The following is a 25,020-nucleotide window of genomic DNA, read 5'->3' as shown; positions in this document are numbered from 1 at the left end:
GATTAATCCCTTCCGTGCCGATGATCGCTGCTATATGCTGATCAATACAGATCAGCATATAGCAGCTAAAAACAGCTTTCCGGTCATCGGTGACCCGGTGACCACGAAAGCAATGGCAATTGGTGCTGTCCGAGATAGCACCAATCGCCATTAGTGTACTGGGGAAAGATGGCGCCGATGCCACCCCCACGATCGCCGTGATAGGCCGGCCAGTACCGGCCGGCCCATCATGGCGATCAAACTGTAAAAAAACAGTTTTGGCGGATTCTGCACCCCTCAGCTAGGTAGCTGAGGGGTGCAAAACAGGTGTGTGTGGTGAAGGTGTACCATACTCACCTGATCTGGGCGTCCGGAGCGAAGATCTGCGGTCCGCGCCATCCTTGCGTCTTCTTCGCTTCACTTCCGGGTTCGGTCGTCCAGCGTTGGAAATCTTCGGAAACGCTCGGGTCCTCGGCTTCGGCGGGTCTCGGCAATCTCCGGCAGCGTCGCTCTACTGCCCCCTAGCGGCTGATCAGTGAATATCATTCACTGATCAGTTGCTTTGGGTTAAAAAGATTTTTTTTTTTTTTTCAAAATTTTTTTTTTCTTTTTTTGCGCCCTAACGCCGCTGAGTGCTGATCAGCATCGCACGTAAGTGCGCCGCTGATCAGCAACTCCTCCTTTTTGGCGTAGGGGCGTTTTTCCCCCCTATATCCTACCGCCACTGTCTGCTGATAAGTGCAGCATTTATCAGCAGCTCCTTTCTTGGCGTAGGGATATTTTTTCTTACTGTCAAAAAACACGTAAAAAACACTACACTACACCACACTACATGGAATAAAGTTTTACACTACACTACACCACTACACATTTACATACCCCATATACTAATCCCCGTATAAAGATGGCCCCCAGGGTGTTTTCGGCGACAGACGCATACGCTATTATTGCCTCCGACACTGAAACAGCCAGTGAGGATGAATGGGGGGATCCTTCTACGCGTAAATTATATTTAATTTCCCAGAATCACGTATAAAATCTAACTTTTATTAGATATGCATTAAAAGTAAAAAATGTATTAAAACAAGTGTTCTACACATATGAAATCGGCACTTCACAACAGATCTAGGGTGTTGACCCTCTGATAGGCTGGTATACTTAGGGATAGATTAGCCCAGATATATAAGGATAAAACCAGACTTCAGAAAAAATTGAGATAAACAAGTATCTCTGTTTCAATCCAAGTCTCTACGCGTTTCACCCAGATATATCCCTGGGATCATCAGGAGACCTTCACAAAACACAATGGTTACTGTTTAGAGATTATATAGAATTGTTGTGTTTAAATAAATAGAAAAATCAGATAAATATAGAAAAGGGTAGGAGACAAGTGGGGATATATATAGTGTGTATACTCTGTGCGTCGGGTGTTCACCCTGGCCCGGCCTCCGATAAGCACTTGGAGCGACAGGTCAGGATAACCCCAAGACACAGACAAACCACACACAATACAATCAGGAGTACACTTTTATGGCTGCAGTATTACACGTCAGAAACTGTATGTATGACCAATAGGGATAGCAATGACCCTCAGAGACAGTCCTTTGGGGTTCAGGTTAGATACCAGTATCATATGATGTCACAAGCCACATGCAAATATGATAACATGCATAACCTCTACAATAATCTTTGGCAACCATGCATATACTAGCTATGTCTGCCGAGTACTAGAGGAACATCCAATCCTGGAAGATGAAAAAGGTCTCATACAGCAGGTACAGTCACAGAAACTGGCAAGTGCATGAAGCATATATACTGACAGTGTTTGCCAAGACAGCCATCATGATAAGTCACATTGCAGATATGGTGCACTCATCCCCACAGGGATTACTCACTACCCCCAACGTGCCCAGGATGGTGATTCTGGTGCCGGAGGGGTTATCCTGACCTGTTGCTCCAAGTGCTTATCGGAGGCCGGGCCAGGGTGAACACCCGACGCACAGAGTACACACACTATATATATCCCCACTTGTCTCCTACCCTTTTCTATATTTATCTGATTTTTCTATTTATTTAAACACAACAATTCTATATAATCTTTAAACAGTAACCATTGTGTTTTGTGAAGGTCTCCTGATGATCCAGGGATATATCTGGGAGAAACGCGTAGAGACTTGAATTGAGACAGAGATACTTGTTTATCTCATTTTTTTCTGAAGTCTGGTTTTATGCTTATATATCTGGGCTAATCTATCCCTAAGTATACCAGCCTATCAGAGGGTCAACACCCTAGATCTGTTGTGAAGTGCCGATTTCATATGTGTAGAACACTTGTTTTAATACATTTTTTACTTTTAATGCATATTTTCTACTGTCCTGGCAGCACAGGAGCTTTTTAATTGCGACATGGCCTCCATCCTCCATTCCAGCCTCTAAATGGCCCTCTGTCCCTTTGGTGGCTTGCCCTCTGGGCATATGGCACATTATATCCACATGTGGGGTATTTTCGTACTCAGGGGAAATTACCCTACACATTTTGTGTTCACTTTCTATTTTAACCCCTTGTGGAAAAGGAAAAAATCAAGGCTAGACCAACATTTAGTGTAAAAAATGTTTAATTTTTACACTAAATCATTGATCTTGTCTTGATTTTTTCATTTTCACAAGGGGTTAAAAGATAAAAAAAAACACTAAATGTGTAGAGCAATTTCCCCTGAGTACGGAAATACCCCACATGTGGACATAAAGCGCCATGCGGGTGCAGGGTAAGCCTCCAAAGGGAAGGAGCGCCATTTGGCTTTTTGAGGCTAGATTTGGCTGGAATGGATTTCGAGGGGCCATGTTGCATTTAAAAGGCCCCTGTGTTGCCAAGACAGTTGAACCCCCCACAAGTGACCCCATTATGGAAACTACACCCCTCAGGGAATGTAACAAGGGGTGTAGTGAGCATATGGACCCCACTGGTGATGGGCACAAATGTGGAACAATATGGCGTGAAAATGAAATATTACATTTTTTACACTATAATGTTGGTTTAGCCTTAAATTTTTCATTTTCACAAGGGGTTAAAAGAGAAAACAAAACACAAAATGTGTAGAGCAATTCCCCCTGAGTCCGTAAATACCCCACATGTGGACATAAAGCGCCATGTGGGCGCAGGGCAAGCCTCCGAAGGGAAAGAGCGCCATTTGGATTTTGCAGGCTGGATGTGGCTAGAATGGATGATGAACGCCATGTCGCATTTACAGAGCCCTCGTGCTGCCAAAACACTGGAAACCCCCCACAAGTGACCCCATTCTGGAAACTACACCCCTCAAGGAATCTAACAAGGGGTGCAAAGAGGATATGTACCCCTTGATGATGGCCACATTTGTGCCGTGAAAGTGAAAAAAATGAAATTTTTCCCTTTCACGTCACATTGTTCCACATTTGTGCCCGTCACCAGTGGGGTCCATATGCTTACTGAACTCCTTGTTAGATTCCTTGAGGGGTGAGTTTCCAGAATGGGGTCACTTGTGGGGGGTTTCCAGTGTTTTGGCAGCACGAGGGCTCTGTAAATGCGACATGACCCTTGAAATCCATTCCAGTAAAATCCAGCTTGCAAAGGCCAATTGGCGCTCCTTCCCTTTGGAGGCCCGTCCTGCGCCCGCTTGGCACTTTATGTCCACATGTGGGGTATTTCTGTACTCGGGAGAAACTGCGCTACATGTTTGGTGTTTTTTTTTTTTTTCTTTTATCCCCTTGTAAAAATGAAAATGAAGGCTAGAACAACATTTTAGTGTAAAAAATTTAATTTTTCCTTTTTTACACCACATTGTTCTGAAAATCTGCGAAGCACCTGTGGGGTCCAAATGCTCACCGCACCCCTTGTTACATTCCTTGAGGGGTGCAGTTTTCTAAATGGTGTCACTTTAGGGGTGTTTTTTAGGTTTTGGCACCCCAGAGCCTCTGCCAACCTGAAGTGGTATGGTCAAAAATGACCAAATATAACGGAGGCGTTGAAATTCACTAGGCGCTCCCTTATATCTGAGGCTTGTGCTTGCGTCAAATAGCACAATAGGGCCACATATGGAGTATTTCTATAAACTGCAGAAACGGGGCAATAAATATTGGGGTGCATTTCTCTGGTGATAGGTTTATCATTATGAAAGATATTGGATTACAATAAAATCTCTGCACAGAAAATAAAAATTTTCAAATTTCTTACACACTTTGCTTTTATATCTGTGACTCCCCTAAAGGGTTAAAAAACTTTCTGGATGTGCTTTTGCAGAGTTTGGGGGGTGCAGTTTCTGAAATGGAGTGCTTTGTGAGGCTTTCTAACATACAGGCCCCTCAAATACACTTTCAACCTGAACAGGTCCCTAAAAATATCTGATTTTGAAATTTTACAGAAAATTTGGAAAATTGCTGCTAATGTTTTAAGTTTCCTATTGTCTAAAAAAAATTAAATATAGTTTAATAAATGGCGCCAACATAAAGTAGACATGTTGCTAATGCTATTTAATATATAATTTATGTGGCATAACCATTTTCTGTATAAGCAGAAAGGTTTCAAAGTTAGAAAAATGCATTTTTTCAAAATTTTTCACGTTATTTTGGTGTTTTTCATAAAGATTTGTTATGAGTATCGACTCCATTTTACCAGAAATGTAAAGTACAATATGTCTCGGGAAAACAATCTCAGAATCAGCCGGATAGGTAAAAGCATCCCGAAGTTATTAATGAATAAAGTGACACTGGTCATATTCATAAAATTTGTCTCTGTCCTTAAGGCCATTTCAGGCTCTGTCCTTAAGGGGTTAATAATAATAATAATAATAATAATAATAATAATAATAATAATAAAAGATAAAATTAAGAACAAGAGGACATAATCTGAGATTAGTTGTGGGGAGAGATCAGAAGCAACATAAGAAAATATTTTACTACAAAAGTTCTAGATTTTTGGAACAAACTTCCAGCAGATGTGGTTGGTAAATGTACAATAAACCTATAAACCTGCCTGGGATAAACATATAACTATCCTAAGACAATACGAAAGGAAATACTAAAAGGGCAGATTAGATGGTATTTTTCTACCAACCAACTTTTGTGTTTTTATGTTTCTAATGAGCAATTTTAAAAGTATCAGGGGTGCCATGAAGTGCTTTTCCTGCTCTGTTTGAATTAAATAGACAAACTCATACACTTTCATGAGGATGACGCTGAGTGCAAACTTAGGCCATGTTCACATTTTGTAAAACACTGTGTTCTGTGACCCTTCATTTCCTCTGAATTCGGATGCAGGCGCACCAGTGTGCGCTCACATCCAAATTCCCCACTGCACACAATGGATTGTGTGAACTGCCAGGTTCTATGCGGCTGCTATTCAATGAACTGAACTGGCATTTTTTTACGCCAGGCTTACAAATGTCCCAGCAGCTCCAAAGCTTAGAGGATTTATGAAGAGGCGCATTGCCTCTACATAAATCCCATGCATACGGAGCCCACCCATGCAAATAATTTGAAACCTATGCCAGCTCAGAGCTGGTGTAGGCTTCAGTATCATCCCCCCCCCGGAAAAATGATAAATGCGGTGCACACAGGTTAACACGTCCTTAGAAGGTAGCAGGGATGCTGCTCCATAGTTTTTACAGGACAAGTTCATACTGCTGGTGCTGGTATTTTGTCTTGCATGCTGGCATCCATACTTGCTGCTCAGTAATTCACAGCATGATGTATGTATGTCCATTACAATTCAGTAAACAAGGTGCTTATTATACAGTATATACACAATATACATGCACACATGACATATGTAAACTACAGCTACAGGAAAAAAAAAATCTAACATTTTCAATAAAGTGTCAAGTCTTTACATAACATTGAGGAAATAATGTGTACCCCTCTTACACTTAGATCTCTTATTCAGTTCTGATAGCACAAAGAAAGCTTACAAAGTTCTGTAGCGTGAGGGCCTAAATACAGCAGCAGGGTCATACTGAGTATATTTACAGCACACTTATACAATTTGATCAGCTTCGTAGTCTAGCCATATGCATAACGCAACTAACATAAATCTGGCAAACTGTGTACATATATCAACAGGTTTAAGAAAAACATCTCATCAAGCTAACCCAAATTTGGCTCCATTTTGACTTCAGGGCCTATATTTAATATAGTGTGAAGTAGTATAATGCTCACTTAATGCATTAGTGGTTTCTCATCACAGAATAAGGTTAGAAGGGAAACATTCCAGCTGACATCTGTGTGTATCTGTGTCTCAGTAATGTGTATGACTGTTGCTTGCAGAGATTTTAACACTATATTGTAAAATAACTAACTGGTGCATTAGTGAACAATATAATATGTAAAACATACAGCATAGATCACAATGGTGTCCATGGACGATACGTTGGCAAATTTGGCAAAGTCGTACTGATCGGGAGAACAAGAGCGGGAGACCAGACAAATGATAACACTGCCGGCTGCTAGTGAAAGCGCTTAATGCAGTGTAACCCTAGGTGCATTGCCCCCTGGGAAACATGAATATGCAAAAGAAGAGCTTGTGGAGTCTCATTGAAGAGTCTTGAAACACAGGACTAGCCAGATATCCCTCCGGTAAGGACCCAGCCAAGGGGTGGCTCCTGTAAGGAAACCACCAAAACCATCATATTAAGTGGCCCTATAAGTCAATGCAATGACACTGCAAAAACCAAGACCAGGTATCAATCCACATATAGATGTTTTGGGGTGTTGCTCCTCATCAGTGTGGAGTAGGATTCTGGCTAGGTGGGAGCAATGCCTAGTAGAGCCATAAGAGAAACACAACGCTGATCTTAGGGAGACCAGCCAAATGATAACACTGCCGGCTGCTAGTAAAAGCGCTCAATGCAGTGAAATCCTAGGTGCATTGCCCCCTGGGAAACATGAATATGCAAACATGAATGGGTCTTCTTTTGCATATTCATGTTTCCCAGGGGGCCGGGTCACAGAATGGCCGGTGTCTCACATTGTGTGAACATAGCCTAAAGTAACATTGCCTCTTTAAAACCACTCACGTTGGTTAAAGCTAATGTACAAGTAGAAAACCGGCACTGAAGGTGGGCCTAGTACTCCCAGTGCACCGATATATCCTCCCCTTTGTAAAGCGTCAGCCTGAGGACAGACTTTATTCTGAAGGTGCTTCATCACTGAAGGGAGGAGATATCAGTGCACTGGAGATGCTGGGCCCATCTGCAGTGCACTAAACTGGACATTTGCATAAGTATAAACCAGAGGAGATCTGAGGAACTGGGCGGCAATGGGAGGAAAAGACGGAACCACCACTATTGTGCGTGGTGGCACCACTAGTTATAGTAGAGCATTCGCTTTACAAGTTATTTTATACAAAGGCACCTCGGTTTAAGAGTAAGGCTATGTTCACACAACGTTTTTTCAGCTCCGTTTAAAATGACGTCTGTCATTTTGAGTCTAAAATAATGGACGTCATTTAGCAGGCTGGCCTACCCTTGTTGGTACATTATTCTAGTTTGGGGTTACTAATTGGACTTTGGGTGTTACTTAATTGAAAAGTCCATTGAAAAGTCAACGGTGTGTGAACAACTAATAAAAAACGTCAGCTGTTTGCAAAAGACGTTCGAAAATAATGATCATGTTTATTAATTTGACGTCCACGGTAAAAACGTCTATTATTCGATGTATTGTGTGCATTGGACCTCCATCTTCCCATTGACCTCCATGCATTGCCATTGCAGTCAGTTAAATCGCGGCAAAAACGGACATTTTTTAAAATATCAAAATCGGCCTCCTTTTCTTTATTTTTGATGGTGTGTGAACTTAGCCTAACTTGGATTGAGAGTGCTTTGCAAGAAGAGCTCACAGTTTTTAAAAATTGAAACTTGGTTTAGGAGCATTGCTTTGGTTTAAGAGCTCCTTGTACTGGGTGGGAAGGGGAGCAGGGGCATGGTTTGCATAGCATGGTCTATAGCACTGGACTATAATCTTCACTTTCCAAATCATAGCAGATCCATTTTAGGCTGGGACTTACATCAGGGGACAGGACTTCATATCTGTAACCCCTCTCTCCCTGGACAGAGAGTTCTGTATGTGCCCACATATGCCCTTCTTATTCCTTCATGCTCCCTGCAGTCTCTGTCTCTGTCAGTGTTTCCCATCCTCTCCATTCTTGCTATAATGTGCTTGCACTTACACTAAGCTATACACACGGCAGCTGCTATAATGTGCCTGCACTTACACTCAGCCATTCACACTGCTGTATAGAGAGGTTTCTGTCACTGTCCTCCTGCACAGCTCTGTGATTCTCACTTCCTGATTGGTCCATGCTGAACAGACGCTGCTTCCCCATTGCTGTCATGTGACCATACAGACCTCTGACAGCAGCCCTGCTTCTCTATTCTAGCCTGTTGTACTATACTACTGCATTATAGGCATCCATAGTTCCATTCTGTATCTACAAACAGCTGTTGTTTTTTCATTTTTATGTACTTACTATACATTATACTCCACAAGCTGATTGTTATACTGTACAGTAATTTCTAATATGACATATTCAGCTGTTTCAAAATGTTTGTTTAAAAAAAAATGATAATTTTGGGGTATGATTTTGTATCGAGAAATTTGCTTTGGATTACAAGCACTGTGCGGGAAAAAATTATGCTCGTAATCCAAGGCACCACTGTATATTTTTTTTTCATAACTTTAACTAATGGATTACCATTAAAGGTGGTCATGTATTATTGAAGTATGCTCCTTTTGGCTTAAAGGGATTATCCAGGATTAGAAAAAAATATGGCTACTTGCAGAAACAGCATCACCTGTGTCCCCAAGTTGTGTGTGGTATTGCACTTCAGCTCCATTTAATTCAATGAAATGTACCCGCAAAGCCATACAACAACTGAGAACAGGTGTGATGCTGTTTCTGGAACAAAGGGGACATGTTTTTCTAAGCCAGCCTTGACAACCTCTTTAAAGCAAAAAAAAAAAAAAAAATCATAAAATAATAATAATGATTTTATATATATATATATATATATATATATATATATATATGCTGGATGTTGGTAATTGTGTATTTTAAGTATTACAAGGGAACTGGTGCAGCACAAGAAAAGTCTTGGTGACAGGATAAGCTGGTTCAGATACTAGATTAAAGGGGTACTCCAGAAGGGGGGGGGGCACTTTTTTGCTGGGGAGGAGGTGGCTGAGGGAAAAGACGTCCACTCACCTCCCCGGTTCCAGCGGGGGGTCCCGGCGGTGTCCGGTTCCCGGCCGCTTCCGGGTGTCTGACGCAGACCCGAGACGTGACGTCTCAGGTCCGCTCAGCCACTCAGTGAAGGAGGCGGGATCCGTTTCAAGTCCACTCAGATCCCGCCTCTGTCACTGAGTGGCTGAGCTGACCTGAGACGTCACGTCTCGGGTCTGCGTCAGACACCCGGAAGCGGCCGGGAACCGGGCACTGAAGCGCCGAGACGCGGTCCCAGCAAAAAAGTTCCTCCCCGCTGGAGTACCCCTTTAAGTTAGCAGTTTTGCACTGCTAGGCTATATTAACACACCTTTTTTTGGCTGTCTTTTTGGATGCCTATCATTTTGAAGCAAAAATACGTTGGTATTATGCAAATTACATGCATTAAGATTAACAAAGCCTTAATGATAAATTGATATAATTTACAGATGTTTATGAATATGCTTAGTAGTAATATAAACATGAAAATATGTTAAACTAATCAGCAATTACAAAGTGATTCGAATGCTGACCTTCCCATATTACTGTTGCCTTTTCACAAATCTATGGTGGCATCAATCCATCCAAGAGCAAAGTTTCTGACACCTCAATCTGACAGATGGAAGCATTTGCTATTTATAAAAATTATGTAAAAATTATACAAAGCATGATAGAATTAGAAAGGAACATTATTAATACTTACACTACTACTGTACATCCACATCTCTTTTTAAACAGAACAATGAGGAAGATAATGAGGTGCAGTGAGTCAGTCAAGTTCTGGCTTTGTTTTTAAAGAGTCGTGACTTTTTTTTTTTTTTTAGAAAATCAACAGGGGTTGCGATATACTCGTTTTTCCCTCTATGTTTTTCTATGTTTAAATCAATGGCGAAACTGTGATCCACGATTCCTCTGTGCTGATATTTGATCTTTTCTCTGATAAAAAAAAGAGACAAAACACAGGAAGTTCCAGTCCTTTGTATATCAGCTGAGGGCAATTTAACTTAGGTTTATTACATTATTAACTTTTGCTAATTATATTATCAGCTATGCAGCTTACCAAGAGACAATGCTCTTTGTTATGTAATAATTCAGTCAGTATAATGTCACTGTGTGACTACAAAGGTATTGGTGTTGTGGGACAGGAGAGCTGACCATACAATGTGAGAACCCTCATGATTCTCTCCTACTGAATGTTGATGTGCAGCAGCTGTACACATGGGCAGTGAAGACCTTGTTTGCTTAGGAATGTCTGTCAATCAATACCAAGCCATGTCTTTAAGCATGCAAAGGACTGGGACTCCCTGTCCCAAAGGGGGGGGGGGGGGGGGGGGGGGGGGTGCTGGGAAACAGCCTTTTGAATACAGAAAGAGGCTTTTTTTGCCTAATAAAACCTATAACAGAGTTTCTTAAAATCATTTGGACTTTTCATCTCTGCAAAAAAAAAAAAAACAGAAAGTAAAAAAGTGTTAACATTTTAATCCCTTAAGAAAATTTACCACACATGTAGGTAAGCTTGCATGAGATGGGTGGTGAAAGTGTTATACAGCAGACAACCATCGGCAGCAGGTGAAATAAAATTTCACATGCTGCAGTGAATAGCGACCGCAGCATCTGAGGGGTTTAACAGATGAAGGACGCTTTTTCACACGATAGTGGGGTGCCAAAGGGTTACCATAAAAGCTGGGCTCCTAGTGGAGACATCCAGGACTGCCAAGTGGCATGGTGTTATAAGATGAAAGTAAATTCACAAAACACTGTTAGACTATGTTCACACATCATCAAAATGAGGGCTGTTTTTATTGGACGACCGTCATTTAATGGCAAATAATGGCCATTATTTTCTACCAACAGATGTCATTTGACAATAAAATGATGGCCGTAAAACGGCCAAAAAAACATAGTGGGAGCATAGCTTTAAAATTAACTTTTATAAGGAAATATTAATAATAACTGATTCCAAAATTTCAGTTTTTTTGTCACCTCAACTGCTAAACAGTAGAATAAATAAGATCACAAAGCCTTACATACACCACAATGGTACTAAAATACAATACTGCTCAACTTACAAAACTGGAGCCAGCATAAAGTTAAGTTGATTATATATATAAAAAAAAGTAAAAAAAACAAAAACAGTATTTTCCAGCGTATAAGATGACCCCTAACTTTTAGGCTACAAACCCACTTGGCGGGTCTGCAGCGAGTCCCCTCGCTGCGTATTTGCAGCGAGACTCGCTGCAGATCCCGGCCCTATACTTTTAATGGCAGACAAACACGCAGCAGGGATGTACATCCCTGCTGCGAGTTTGTCTGTAGCCCACCCCATTAACCCCCCGGCCGCCGGAGCTGATACTTTACCCGATCCCGGCTCCGGCGGTTCCCGATGTCTTCAGCAATCCGGAGCGGGACCAGGTGAAGTATATGCTCCAGCCGGCCGCCCGATCACCCCCCCCCCCCGCAGCGCCGATCGCACGCCCCCCCGCAGCACTGATCGCTCGCACGCCGCCCTGCAGCCCCGGCCGCCCGGTGCTGCCGGGGGGCGATCGAGCGGCTGGGGCTGCGGGGGGGGGGGGGCGATTGGGGGGGCGTGCAATCGGTGCTGCGGGGGGGCGTGCGATCGGTGCTTCGGGGGGGGCGTGTGATCGGTGCTGCGGGGGGGTGATCGGGCGGCCGGGGCTGCGGGCGGCTGGCTGTAGCATATACTTCACCTGGTCCCCGCTCCGGCTTGCTGAAGACATCGGGAAACGCCGGAGCCGGGATCAGGTGAAGTATCAGCTTCGGCGGCCGGGGGGTTAATGGGGTGGGCTGCAGACAAACTCGCAGCAGGGATGTACATCCCTGCTGCGTTTTTGTCTGCCATTAAAAGTATAGGGCCGGGATCTGCAGCGAGGGGACTCGCTGCAGACCCGCCAAGTGGGTTTGTAGCCTTAAGAAGATTTTCAGGGGTTCGCCTTATACTCCCGAAAATGTTAACTCCTGCCCGCAGCAGGGTTTACAAGCCAGAGCCCTGCTGTGGTTAGACAGGGGTTAACTGAAGTTGAACAATAAAAAACGTTGTTGATCTCCTCCACCATATGCGGCGACCATACCCGGGGTATAAAACGACCCCCAACTTCTGTGAAGATTTTTTGGGGTTAAAAAGTCATCTTAGACACCAGCAAATACGGTATTTAAATGTGTTAATGTGTTATGCCTGTAATAATATTGATCTACTGAATAAAGATAACACGTTAGGCCGTGTTCACATGGCGTAAGAGACCGGTCTCTTAAAAGATCATCAGGATGATCTTTATGGCTGTAGAGTTCAAATGCGGGCGCATCAGCGCGCGCCTGCATCAGAACTTCCCACTGCACGCCATGGAGCGAGCGGCCGGAGCTGCTCGCTTCATAGTGTGCACTGACATGTGTTCCTGCGGCCGCTATTCACAAATAGACAACATATTTTTTCCTATTAACTACGGCCATTGTTGCAATCGGCAACAACGGCCGTAGAAATACGAAAAATACGTTGTGTGAACATAGCCTAATGCTGTAAAAAGTAAACAAAGAAGAGTGGCAGAATTGTGTTTTTATCAGTAGACTCTAGACACTTTTGTACCAAAGTTCTTTTAATGTTCATTTATTTCCTGGATTCAAAATGAAGAAACTTTCTAAATAGCCTTTATTAAAACTTTACCACCAGTTTACTGAGATTAAAAGATAACATGCTTGTAAATCCATCAGAATGACTTTCTAATCTCTCAGCGTTAGAGATAGCAGCAGTACAGGTGGGCATATACCGTCAATAACTTTTAGCCAACAGTTATCTCTCACCGCGTGTTTGGCCGACCTAAGTTTAATGTATGGGGACCTTAAGGGAGAGTTCCCTGTGGTCAGCACTCAGCTGTACAAAAAATTTGTAGACTTTTCTTAAGCATCAAAGAAACCCAAGATCACCAAGAAACAGAGCTACGATAAGGCTGTCTGACAATCAGTGATGCGTCAAGACAAGGGCGAGTTTTGTTTCTTGTCTAAGGACGCCAGCTTATGACCCCAGGGATATACTGAAACTTCCAAGTTGGTGCACTAATATCTCATCTCATTTCATCTCAATTCTCATCTAAATATTTTTTATGAAAGTGGTTTCTATTACATGGGCCTCAAAACATGCTTAGACAAGTTCTTACTTTTAAGTTGTTAAAAATGTATATGTGTAAGTAGAAGTTTTTTCAACTGTACTATGTAAGGTCTTCCAATTTCTATAGACATGTCGTTTGGCAACCCAGAGAATCCAATTGTGCTCCAGATACTAAAATAGGTAATCATAATAGGCGCATTGGAAAGAGTATTGAAAGAGGTTCTACCATCCATTTAATTTTTTTTCTCTTTCCGGAAGGACATTGGTGACTGGTAACTGTCCCTACCTAACAAGTTTATAATAAAGAAGAGTTTCATAATGGAGAAAAACTGGTTGGTGGTCTCTGTTTCCATGGAGAATGAATATCCACAATCAACTTAACTTAAAAGATGCTCATCTTTACTTTAGTAATTTTTGGCCTGTCATCAGGATGTTTGAGTAAGTAATTGTGGTTCTATCCACATTCCTCAGAATAACAGCATTTGTGATATCCTATTTAGACAATTGACTGCTCAAATCTCCTTCAGGTTAACATCTATTTAGCAACTAAAGTTAACTAATGATGTATAGAGTCTCTACAAGTTCATTGTCAACTGGCAGAATTATCCAAGAATTCTCTCTTGATATAGGTGCAGGCAGGAATGAATTCTGTATGGAACTATAGAGGTGCATAGAGAAGCCATAGTGGATGCCAAGCCATTTTTCAGGATTCTTGATTTGTAAAAGAAAACGTGTTTCAAGGCTATTATGCCTCTTGTTCAAGCCAAACAAATGTGCAAATGTGCATGCCTCTGTTTGCGCCCCTAAAGCTCCATACGGAATTCTTTCCTACCTGCACCTCTATCCACTCTTCAACCTGAGACGTTGAAATGATAGAAATGGCTTTGTTATCTATCCATTTGGAAATCCCTTTGTGTTCTGTTATGTTTTGAAATAGAAAGTTCAACTTCACTCAATGAAATTTTCCATGTCATGAGTCCGTGTCATGAGTCCAGGGGCAGCCGAAAGCAAACGAGTGCCGATCTCATTGATCTTTGCTGTATATCTATACAGCAAAGATCTCAATGAGAGATCAAAGTGTATATACTACAAGTCCCTCTAGGGGGCTTCTAGTATATGTGTAAAAAGTACTGTTATTAGTAAAAAGCCCCCTCCCCTAATAAAAGTCTAATTCACCCCCCTTTTCCCAGGTTATAAATAAACAAATAAATAAATAAACAAACATGTTTGCTATCGCCGCATGCGTAATCACCCGAACTATTAATTAATCACATTCCTGATCTCGCACAGTAAACGGCATAAGCGCAAAAAAATCCCAAAGTGCAAAATTGCGCATTTTTGGTAGCATCAAATCCAGAAAGATTGTAATAAAAAGCGATCAAAAAGTCGCATATGCGCAAACAAGGTACTGATAGAAAGTAAACAACATGGCCCAAAAACTGACACCTCACACAGCCCCATAGACCAAAGGATAAAAGCGCTATAAGCCTGGGAATAGAGCAGTTTTAAGGAACATATATTTGGTAACAATGGTCTGAATTTTTTAAAGGCCATCAGATACAAGAAAAGTTATACATGTCATATATTGTTTTAATTGTAACAACTTGAGGAACATGCATAACAAGTCAAGTTTTACCCCAGGGCGAATGGCGTAAAAACAAATACCCCCCAAATAAACAAAATGTGTTTTTTTTTTCAATTTCACCACACTTTGATTTTTTTTCTGGTTTCGCAGTGTACTTTATGAAAAAATTCAGCCTGTCATTGCAAAGTACAATTAGTGGCGCAAAAAATTAGGGCTCATGTGGGTCTGTAGGTGGAAAAATGTAAGTACTATGGCCTTTTAAGCACAAGGAGGAAAAAACGAAAACGCAAAAATCTAAATTGGCTCTGTCCTTAAGGGGTTAATGTCAGGCCCCGGAGGACAAAAGACACACAGGACTAATGGGCCCTATGGCTATCACCCCCCACGCTGTCCCTACCTACTTGCAGAGCAGGTCCTAACTGACCATCCACCACTGGGCGGCAGTCCCTGCTCTCAGACAGACAAAATACAGGACATAAAATAAATAGCACAATGGGCTGAGTAGGATACCAGACAAGCAAGGTACGAAAGCAAGAGATAGTAACAGAGAGGGCGAACAAGGTACAATGACAGTAGACAAGTAGACAAGTCACAAGACACTCAGAAAGACAGGACCAAGAAAGCAGCGAGGAACGGACGACCAAACGAATAGAGGACGAAAGCTAGAGATGCAACAAGGTAAACGGAGAACCAAAAGTCAGATAGTACCAAGATGAACTAAGAACAAGACATAGAATGGAAAGAAACAGGCAAAGGGATTAGGAATTTCCCACCAATTCGTTGAGGTAATTCGCAAAAAAAACAACATGGCAGCCGCACATGCTGTCTGGAGCAACACTGGGAAGAGAAAGGGATTAACCATAATCCCTAGTACCCTTCCAATCAGCGGCAGGCCCCTCTGTGATGTCAGCACCTCCCCTTCCCCCTCTTTATAAGGCTGGGTGTGGAGTAGAGAGCAGGATAGCGGCAGAGCAGGGAGGGACTAACAGAGTGATATAGGGACAGAGAGGAGAGGATAGGAAGGCTGATTGTGGGTGATTGTTTGTAGTAGCTGCCAACCAAGTGGCCACTTTACTAAGTAACTGGGTGCCTATAGGAATTCATTGGGACCAGTGAAGACACTGTCCATATTATTCACCCATTGGGCACTGTATTGAGTTACACCAATTTATTGGAATCAGTGAATGGAGCATGCACTACATAATCAGAGGTTGCACTCCTCTCCTACTGTGTTATACAAACTTGGTTTCATTACTGAACTGAGTGTGTGCTTTATATAATCAATGGTTGCACTTCACTCCTACTGTTATACAAGTTGTTGTGTTATACAAGTTGGGTTCCATTGATTGACTGGATGACTGACAATTTTTTTTTCAAATTATGATTTTCCAATGTTTGACACTTTTACAAAAACATGCATTAACAAATTTGTCCTTTTGTAATAGTCCCAATCTTGTAGATACTATAGTTTGGCTGTTTTATTGAAATTTATTAAGATTTTATTAGCAATTATTTACTAATTTGACCCAAAATTTGAGAAGCTCGCGAAACAAATTTCTGGCTACTTTGCTAATTTCTAGTTAGTGATAAAAAGTCAGATGTACACAAATATGATTCTAATAAAAACTAGAGATCATGGCACAAAAATATATTCCATACAGCCATAATTATTATTATTATTTGCAAGAGAGAAAAAAAAGGGGGGGGGGTTAAAACATTAGAAAATGTATGTAAAAATTGGTATAATTGTATTTAGACTGACATATATAACTCATCCCCCCCCCCAAGGTTTTGCATGGTCCTGAAAATTATGATTGACAGCTTTTTCTATATGAACACTTATGTACTTATAACTGTCAATCACTGGTTAGGACCACCTATTTGACTGCTTAGTCCAGAATGAGTTTATATTTACATGAATAAATGACAATATTCTGGACCTTTTCCAACAAAATGATGCCTCCAGACTGGACTGTATTTTCAGTTTGATAGGTTCCCATAAAAAATTTAATCTATGAAAGGATTGTCCTCTTTATTATTACATTAGGTGTCAATTAAATGTATAACTATAGTAGGGTAACATATTTATGTCCTTATATCATATGTTTCCCTCTTGTTTAGATTGACTTTTGTGCATTAAATGAAAGAACCCGACACTCATCTGCACTAACAGTTTCTCCTTCTTATCTTTTCTAGCGATGTCCCAATGCACTTCTGCAAAGTCAGCAGCACAAGTAGGAATAACTGTAATCATAATATCACATTGCAGCCACACAGGGGTTAGGGCTGATGCCATGATGTGCTCATGGTTTTAGCTGAAGTCATAGTTTTCACTGAAGTACAAACCCCTGATCTTGAAAGGTAATCTTTTGAATGACAGTAAATTATTCAATATACAGTATATTGGAAATAAGTCATTTTCAACATATATCTTGAATGGTATAATTACCTAAGTGTAACTGCTAAGCCAGCAAGCATAGAAGGTACTGTAGGACCCAGTTACAGATAACTATGGATGATGAAAGCCACAGGCTATGTTCCCGCAATGGGGAGTCATTTTAGCACCAAAAGATGCCCACAAATAATGTTCATGATCATTATTTGCTATGACATTTGATGGTCACTTGTAACACCCCTGGACAGGATTTTTTCCAAAAACAAACCAATATTTATTTGTAAAACTCAGTAAAGAATGCATGATGGGGGAGGTAAAGTTTTGTGGGTCTCTAAACATTTTAGTCAGTGTTGACAGCTGTAGGCATACTAAATATATTTGGTCCATCAGAAAACCAAAGTCCACATTCTGTATATAATTGAAGGGGTATTCCACTGGAACATAACTTTTGATATGTTGCTGCCCAAGGTGAGACTAACAATTCATTCCATACTTATTATCTATTCAGTCTCTTTCCCCCAGTTCTGAGCTGCTGCTTTCTGCTGAAAACACAAAATTCTGTGTGTGAGCTTTTCTCCCTGCCCCCCCCCCCAAGTAAACAGGTCCCTGACTGGCTTTATCTGCAACATTGTAGCTTTTTTGTAATGCTGGGAGGGTTATTCATAGTCAGTTCATCAGCAACTTGACTTCAGAGTAACCCTCCCGGCATTACAAAAAAGCTACAATGTTGCCTGCCGGGGACTTGTTTACATTAGCTGTCTCCAAAGGCAGGGAGGAAGAGTGGGAGACAGAGAGCTCACATTCAGATTTTTGTGTCTTCAGCAGAAAGCAGCAGCTTAGAACTTGGGGAAGGAGACGGAATAGATAATAACAAGTACAGAATGAATTGTAAGTCTTACCATGGGCAGCAACATATCAAAAGCACCAGAAATCTATCACAAAAGGAGCAAATCAGCTGGTTATTGGTGACAATAACCTGGCATCCCTGCATCTGAAAGGCATATACATGAATCCAACATTCCTAATAATCATAAGAAGTACTCCCTTCATTAAAATCAAAACACCTATCTATTTATCTATTAACCTGACCTGGGAAATATCTCAGTCTAAAATATCCAACACAAATGTAACCTATGATTTTGAGTTTATAGCGTCATAACAAATATATATTAAATATGTTTATATATTAAAGATATATAAACATATAAATAATATATTAAAGATTTTGGAGAGAAAAATCTAGACAAAAAAGTTATGCGGCAACCCTGATATACTTCTGATCCATCCAACTTGTGTGACCTAACCATGCTAGAAAAATCATCAATGTAATATTAATATCACATTACTCGTCTAAATCGACTGTATTTCCATTGATTTTGGCTGTATTTACAGCCATAATGCTAAATCATAGAAAAATTATATGGAAAGAAACAGTGCACAAAACCGCCCCATGTAATACATGATATAGATACGGATGTCATTATTTTTGTTACATGTAAATGATCTGTAGGATACACTTTACACCACTTACAAGCATTCACACGGGTATATAGTAGTTCACACAAGTCTGTCACACTGCATTATTAGAAGCAAGTGAATATAGTCGCGAAAGGTCAGTTATATGTACTGTAAAAGCAAATAACAGCTTTTCCACAAGACTTTTTTTTCTGTCACTTTTAAAAAGCATGAACAACCTATGTAGGTATATGGTCAATGTTAAAGCAATCTCAAGTATACTTGGAATGGAGCAAACATATATTCACCCACATACTTTGCTCATATAAATGTATTGCTGCAAGGTAATAGTGTTAGAACCATTACAATTCAGTATATGATACAGCTATTTACCCCCAATATTTAGAAATATTAGAATATTTAAAATACAGGTTTCCCTTCACATATATTCTTTTATCATTGCTGAAATGATTTATTTACAAGACTGGTAGATTTTAAATAACAATATATGTATTTGAGTTCCAGAAATTCTAAAAAGTGGGGAATCCATTTTTTTCTTTCTCTTCATATATATCGGAAAAACAGGAAAACCAAAACTGTCTGATTTTGCTCATAGCAGCCAATCAGAGCTCGGGTTTAATTTTACCACAGCTCTGTAATCTGAGCTGTGATTGGTTGCTGTGGGTAAAACCAGACAATTTTTTGGTTTTTTACCCCATTGTCATTTGTATCCAATTCCCTAAGAAAACACACATTTTTTTTTTTTTTTAAACACTCTTACTGAATATAACTATTACTCATATCTATATGCACCAAATATATGTAGCATGCAAATAACCACCAAACTGATAAAGAACATTCATATGTGAGCTGGATATAGTCTTAATGGCACAACCAACATGGGTTATGGCACTGTAAATATACCACCATCAAAACATACCAAACCACTAAATAATTATACTCCGAAAAAAAAAATATGAGTATAACCATTCAGAGGTTGGGTATGTTTTTATAGGTGGCATATTTACTAAGATCAATTCAATGTTATAAAATTAAGGCTATGTTTCTTTTGGCTGTTTGAGCCCAAATAACAGCCATTATTTGGACTCAAGTGGCCAAAAAAGACATTGTAGGAACATAACCTTAGGCTCTGTTCACACATAGTATTTCCTTCAGTCTTTTCTTTACATTTTTTTTCACCCCAAATCAGGAGTGGAACTGACAGGGCACAATTATAATGGAATGTTTTGCTCAGCATGGCTAGGTTCACACTATGTAAAAATGACGGCTGTCTTTCATAACAATGGCTATCATTGCACAAATGACGTCCATTATTTTTGAAATAGTAGATCTTATTTTCACAATAAAGGCCCTTGTTATGAAAGACCAACATAATTTTTACATAGTGTGAACCAAGCCCCTTTGTGTTTTCAATTCACTTCTTGTTTAATAAAAACTGATGGAAATACTAGCCAAAGATAGCCAAATTGTGCAAATCTTGCCATTATAATTGTGTCCTGTCATTTCCACTCCTGGTTTTGGCTACAAATACACCAAGAAAAATGTTAAATTACAATACCCAAAAGCCAAGCCTATTTTAATACATATGTGTAATACACAAACTAAACACATTAAGGTTTATACCAAAGGCAACAAAACAGAAGCCTTTAAAATGAAGCCTTTATAGCCAAACTATACATGATCCACCACACAGCCAGATACTGCACAATGCATATTCGAATCTTAAAAAGACTCCTGTGTCTGTAACAGCAAATGAACATTAAAAAGTAGCTTTCAGAAAAGTAGATGCCAATCAAAATACAGAGCTGTCCGCAAATAGTATCATAGTATGTTCACCTACGTTAATAATGTTTATTTTTCATAAGCTCTTTTCCTTTGCACTTCAACAGTAGTAAAATATTTTACTTCATCGGCAAAACCATGCCCCGAAATCTCTGGGGCAACAGGGCCATGCCAACGCTGAAAGGTTTCAAATATCAAACTCTGCAATTCTGTCAGGGTCTCTGCGATCAATTAGCACATTTCAATGACATGAAAGGTTACAGTCAGGCTCATTTCTATCACATCCCTTGTGACAAAATATGGTTTAAAAAGCGCCCAGAGTCCCTGAGAGGCGGCACGGATGAATATAACTGTCTATAACAAACTTCCAAATGCTTTAGTTTATTTTACAATTTTTCAGATTTAGAAAACCAGGACGTGAGAGGCACCGAAACCTCTACCATGTGCCCTCTAAAGCTTGCATTGATGGAAGGAAAGAATTCTTTAGCCTAAAAGCCTGTTCATCAGCATTTTCTTAAAGTTACAGGATGAGATTTTGTTTCAATGAGAAAATGGAAAAGAAAGTTTTATATATATATATATATATATATATATATATATATATATATATAGAATGACTCTAAAGGTATGTGGCCGCACATTATGCAATTGTGGCAGGCTAGAAGTTCCTTGTAACAACCATAGAGACAATACTGCACGGTTAGCTGTATATTGTGACACTAAAGAACATCAATAAATTATGGGAACAGGCATCATTCAAATAAACAATTGGTTTAGAAATGCTGAGGCCTGTTAAAGAACACAGTAACTATGTCAAATAGTATAAGATTCTCTAAAAGCAAACCAAAAAACACAATAAAAGACAATAGACCGGTAAAGAGTTCACTGCCAATATATATATATATATATATATACACATAGATATATGTGTGTGTTTGATTATCTATAGTAATGTTTCTATGCACCATTAAAATTCATAGGCCGGGTAACACAGAGCTTGTAAATAACTAGTGAGATATATCCCCTCCTTGGTTGAACTTGATGGACATGTGTCTTTTTTCAACCGTATTAACTATGTAACTATTAACTATATGTAAGATAGCGGTAACATGCGTTAAGAAGCAATAGAAGCAGTGACTTTAAGATCCTTATAAAATCACCTAAAAAGACATCTCTAGACAACAGCATGTTTTAATCTAAACATTAAATGGCCTCACAAAAACAATTATAGAAGCAGCTAGAAGCTCACATATTCTGCTTCATTGGGAAATCCTCCCTGTTTAGTTCTTCATGTTGCAATCTGAAATATTTACAACCAGACAGTGCCTAATTTTAGTTTTTAAGTGCTTTACCAGTTCTATGAAATACGATCAGCAGCTGCAACATAGAGGTATGCTGAATGCATCACAGCTATTCAGGCATCATGCAGAATGAGACAATCTCTCCCTGACGCACAGGCCAGTCTGATCCTCAGAATGAACCTTGAACATTTACTGACACTTGCACTTTACAGCTTAATTCCAAAGCGATGTTTATATTGTACGATATGTGACAACTCCAACTAAAGGTAGAAAATCAGTAACAATAATATAAAATAAACAGCCCCCAGGTTGTGTCATCCATTGACCATGTTGTAGTGGTAGAAAAATACCATTATGACATAAAATACATTTGAGTGGATAATATATAAAGGCCTTACTGCATATGTACATGAATTAAAATACATAAAAACATAAACAATTGATAGATTTGAAATAGTATAAAATGTTATTCGAATGTGTAACACGGAAAATGCGTACAGCTTTCCAGCCGGACGCTACATGTTAACAAAAATAGCTAACTACAACTACATTGTATTTATAAGTAATGTATTAATGAATAATGCTAATAGTTTAGTATGATTAAAACAAATTATAGTTTACTATTCATAGTTTTGCATTAAATAATTATAATTTCATGGGGGAATATAATTGTAGTGCCTAATAATATAAGTGCACTTATACGCAGCTATGTATACTGAAATTTATACCTCTCTTGTAACAGCCTATTATCATCAATGTGTTTCCTGCTTTTTAGTTTTTTATAAAGCTTATCTTCTCTGCAAAAAAATAAAATAAAAACTAAAAATATATATATATATATATAAAAACATTTTAATCAAATACCTAAAAACTTCATTTGTGTACACTCATGACATTTGATGGTAAAGTGTTCATCTTATAGGTGAAAGTACATTAAAGCGAATGAGGAAAAGTGTTACGTACTTAGGGCCAATGTGTGAAATTCAAGCTAAAGCATTTTTTTCCTAGGGTATCAGGTTTTCGTAGTGTTAAGAAAGGCAGCCAGATCGGCAAACATATGGCCATGAGCCCATTTGGTTTGAAAACAGAGAATCTTGTTGCCTTCACACTGATCAAATGCAAACACATACACACACTGGCTCCACGTGGAACTGTCTTCATACCAAAACACAAGAGCCAGCAACATTGAATGGTGTCTCTATCAAGGAAGAGGAAGTATCAGATATATAGGAAAGAACAGACAAAACTGGGGCTTGCAGATTGCATTATCTATTGGATTAATAATGAAGATACCATATTAAGCAACATAATTGGTGCATGATATACAATTGTATGCACACAGAGAGAAATATTTTTTATTTCTTTTTTAAGCGTGTATAATTTTGCAAAAGTCGTTCTGTTAGCAACAATGTGATCACCTATGTATTTATTTATATAAATATATTGAATTAACTGAACCAAACCTATATAAAACTAAACAAGTAACCTAGAGCATGAGTTTCAAAAATTTCTATTAAAATATAATAATAATTTGACAATGATGTTATATTAGTATTAAACCAAGGAATGTGGAAATAAAGCAGAATGTTATAGTGGGAAATGCAATACTGTGATTAAAAAAAAAAAAAAAAGCTCGGTAGGCAGAGATGATCCCAAACAAACAGGACACCTCCCCCTAAAACTTTCCTTCTTGACATTAGGAGGCTCCTTCCCAGGCGTCTGTCACTGATTGATCCCTTAACCCACACACCACCCATAACTGGTGATCTGATAGCAACCAACACATTTTCAAGTTTTTTTGCTGGAAGGGAACTGGGGTGGGATAGAATAACTCACCTTCTGTTACAATCCTGCTACCTTATCTTTGCTCCTCCTGACAGTTACTGGAGGTGGCTCCTTGAAGATCAAGTCCCCACTATTAAGAGTGACTGTCCCCTACACAACTGTTTCAGATCACATAAGCAGCCAGAAGAGGTGCAACTCCAGTACTCCTTCAGCAGCCCTTATGTATTCACTTCAACATAAAGTCATCGGAAGGGGATAGACAAGTCAAAGGTTTGGGCAAGTGGCAATCCCACGTGAACTGCTGCTCAGCACAGAGGTGCTTCTGCTGGTGCTGATGACTCTGAGCTCATGTTGGTCTTCAGAAAAGATAGCTGCGGGTTGTCATTGGCTCACTCTCTGTGTGTAGCATGTGTTTAAAAGAGTAATTCCTTCTGGTCAGCTCCACACTGGTGTTTTTTCTTCCCACACAGAGTCTGAGTGCTGCAGACAGAGTACAAGTCCTCAGGAATTCTCGCACCCTCCTTCCCCCTTTCTGTTTCTCTTTCTACTGATAGTCTCTCACATTACCAGCCTGTGACAGTGCACAGCTCTCTGCCCTGCTCGCTACGCTGCTATATGCCCCTGCCTGCTCACATCTGCATCCGTCTGATACAAAAATTCATTTTATCTACATACGTCGTGCTAGAACCTTTACCTTTCTTTTTTCTCCACTAGATGCCAGTGCGGAAATGGAAATAAAATTCCAGTTGAAGTACAAATTCCGAATGATATTTTTCCTGCCGAAAACCTTACTTTGCAATGTGTTCTAGACTTTTAAACAATCATATAAAACAGCAGCGAAGGAATTATTTGTGGTCTACCTTAGATTGCAAATGAAATGCTTATGCCCCTATACACACACGAACATTCACGACCATAGAAAATACAAAACAAGACACACAATGAGGCTAATTAAGTGTAAGGCTGCGTTCACACATTGTAAAGCGAAAACAAAAGACAGTGGTGGAACAGGTTTCAAAATACCTAAGTATTAAATTCTATGAAAAAATGGCTTTCAATACACATTGTATAAAAAGGCCTTTATGAGGTACACCAACAAAAGAAAAACAAAAAACTTTTAAATCAACTGGTGCCAGAAAGTGACAGAGATTTGTCATTTACTTCTAGTAAAAAAAGGTAACTCTTCCAGTACTTATCAGCTGCTGTATGTCCTACAGGAAGGGTTGTATTCTTTCCAGTCTGTAGAGCAGAAGAGGTTTTCTATGGTGATTTGCTGCTGCTCTTGACAGTTCCTGTCATGGACAAAGGTGGCAGCAGAGAGCACTGTGTCAGATTGGTATGAATACACCCCTTCCCGCAGGACATACATCAGCT

The 25,020-nt window shown here is 39.8% G+C and overlaps 1 protein-coding gene across 8 annotated transcripts in view; it reads right to left on the bottom strand.

Moving 5' to 3' along the window:
- EYA4 (EYA transcriptional coactivator and phosphatase 4) overlaps positions 1 to 24,104 on the bottom strand; it is a 251,265-nt gene extending 227,161 nt beyond the window's left edge. For all 8 annotated transcript variants that reach the window (XM_069973713.1, XM_069973715.1, XM_069973714.1 and 5 more), the window contains exon 1: positions 23,698 to 24,104. The gene's annotated coding sequence lies outside the window, so the exon portion shown is untranslated. The remainder of the gene's footprint in view (positions 1 to 23,697) is intronic.
- Positions 24,105 to 25,020: the final 916 nt, after the last annotated feature.

The sequence above is a fragment of the Dendropsophus ebraccatus genome, chromosome 6 (genome assembly GCF_027789765.1).
Source record: "Dendropsophus ebraccatus isolate aDenEbr1 chromosome 6, aDenEbr1.pat, whole genome shotgun sequence".
In the NCBI taxonomy this organism is placed as follows: Eukaryota; Metazoa; Chordata; class Amphibia; order Anura; family Hylidae; genus Dendropsophus; species Dendropsophus ebraccatus.
This window is presented reverse-complemented; position numbering and strand designations above follow the sequence as displayed.